The sequence below is a fragment of the Mastomys coucha genome, unplaced genomic scaffold (assembly GCF_008632895.1).
Source record: "Mastomys coucha isolate ucsf_1 unplaced genomic scaffold, UCSF_Mcou_1 pScaffold4, whole genome shotgun sequence".
NCBI lineage: Eukaryota > Metazoa > Chordata > Mammalia > Rodentia > Muridae > Mastomys > Mastomys coucha.
The window spans coordinates 15,814,138-15,816,405 of record NW_022196910.1 but is presented as its reverse complement, the minus strand read 5'-3'; the positions used below and the strand labels follow the sequence as shown (position 1 = coordinate 15,816,405).

General features: G+C 44.4%; 1 pseudogene; it reads right to left on the bottom strand.

Annotated features, from left to right (window-relative positions):
- Positions 1-854: 854 nt before the first annotated feature.
- On the bottom strand, positions 855-1,743 carry LOC116076518 (annotated as a pseudogene).
- Between the last annotated feature and the right edge of the window lie 525 nt (positions 1,744-2,268).

Here is a 2,268-nt window from a genome sequence, read left to right as displayed (position 1 = left end):
GCTAGTGTCTGGAAACATGTATTTCCTTGAAAAAAACACAGAAAATTTGAGGGAATTAAGACATCATAAGAATCAGATATTGAAGGGACTTAGGAAAACAAAACTGTCCAAAAAGATTCAAGATGTAACTAACACAACTAAAGGCCCACCTCAGACTTTGACTAATAGTGTCTTTTAGAGCTGAGGGGGAAAGAAGCCAGAAGCAGCCCCATGAAGATCATGATGGCAAAGCAACCCTGATGAGTGACAAGACAATAGCTACTACATACTGATGACAGTCACCATCAAGCCCTGCTTTTCTGATATACAATTCACATCCACCCAAAGTTGCATTCATCCAAGATCTTTCAAATCTGTTTTCTCTGCAGTTGAGTGCAGGACAGAAGACGAGAGCTTTATGGGCCACTGGTATCTCAGTTCATCATGGAAATGTCAGGGGATGGGGAGCTGAGTGTTATATCTTGTTTGTATCTCATGTTTTTCCCTCTTATCACCCAGCTGCAAGCTCCCTAAGCTCTCCAGGAACCCTGCTCCTGGTAGGTACATAGCAGGGAAAATTATTTCTTAAATACTGCTTTCCTTGGTCAGCTTATTTTGCTAAAATGCAGACAATATTCCTTACAAGGGAAAAACAACTGCAATTTCTTAATTCCAAAGAGCTCATCGAAAATAAAATAAATTGGAAACTGCTCTGAGCAAGTCAGCACAACAGAAGAGTCATGCTTGCACTGGGAGAGTAGGCCACCTCATACATTAGTTACTCAGAGTCATAATATCTAGTTAAGCCACCTTCCCAACCCAACCCACCCTGGCTGCACACCCTTGCCACCCCCCTTCAGCTCCACCTTTTTTGTGCATTGCTGGCCCCAGGTACGGGGACAAGACAAGTTCTTCTGGAAGCTTCCAACAGCTCAGTGCTTCACTCCTGGAATAAACTCCTTGGCATCTGGATTCAGGTTACATTTGCTCAAAATGTCTTCAGATTCATGGCTGTCACCAATGGATAGTCCTTTTAACTGCTGCTGTAAGTGTCCCACAGCTTGAGGCAGGTCTCGTGTTGGGATGAACTAGTCTTGGTCCTCTTCATCCAGCATTTCCTGGAAGCAGCGGTCCAAGAAGTCCTGCTCCTGCAGCTCTTCCTCCACCTGTCTGTTGACAACCTCTTCATTTTCCATCCACATGTACTCTGCAAATGGGTTTTCCTTTTCCTCATGTCCATTTAACCCTTGGTCTTCTTTGCATTTCACACTGTGTGATGTACTTGCCACACTGGATCCACTCATTATGGAGATTGGCAGCAAAGTCTTTTTTACTCTTAGAACTTGGGAGGTGGAAGTAGGAGGATCAGCAGTTCAAGGTCATCTTCAGATACCTAGCAAGCTAGAATTCATCCAAGGAAAATCAATATTTAATCATAAGATTGTACTCAGCCTTCAAATTTTCCTTAGTTGAAGGCAGTCAATCGTCTTTCCAGGAAAACAACAAATAGGGGTCAGCAGAGGGGTTCTGACTTCTTCAGCTTAGCTCCAAAATGATATATACTCTTGTGTAAAATGATGTCGTTTTAACCAGAAGACTTGCAGAGCCTGTGTTCAGCGTCATTATCTGCCTCTCACCTTCACCCTTCCAGGTGCCTGGCCACGTGGACAACGCCACCCCGAGCTCTGCACCACAGCACAGCACTGCCTTCCGAGAGCCCCATGAAGGAGATTTACAAAAAACAGTGTCCTTAGGACACAACATAGCCACAGGACTCATGAACTTACTGCAGCTGTGCTTGCATGCATAAGACTGCCACAACATTTGACCTATTACCACGTGTACTGGCTGGTTTTGTGTGTCAACTTGAAGTAAGCTGCAGTCAAGGAGTCTTAATTGAGGAAATGCCTTCATGAGATCCAGCTAGAAGGCATTTTCTCAACTAGTGATCAAGGGTGGGAGGGCCTGTTGTGAATGGTATTATCCCTAGGTTGGTAGTCCTGGATTCTATAAGAAGGCAAGCTGAGCAAACCATGGGAGGCAATCCAATAAGCAGCACTCCTCCATGGTCTCTGTATCAGCTCCTGCCTCCAAGTTCCTGCCCTGGTTGAGTTCCTGTCCTGACTTCCTTTGGTGAGGAACAGTGATATGTGAAAGTGTACATTAAATAAACCCTTTCCTTCCTAACTTGCTTCTTGGTCATGGTGTTTCATCACAGCAATAGAAACCCTAACTAAGAAACAATTTCATCGTGGAAGACTACCCTTGCTGTGAGATGTTGGGCAGTTA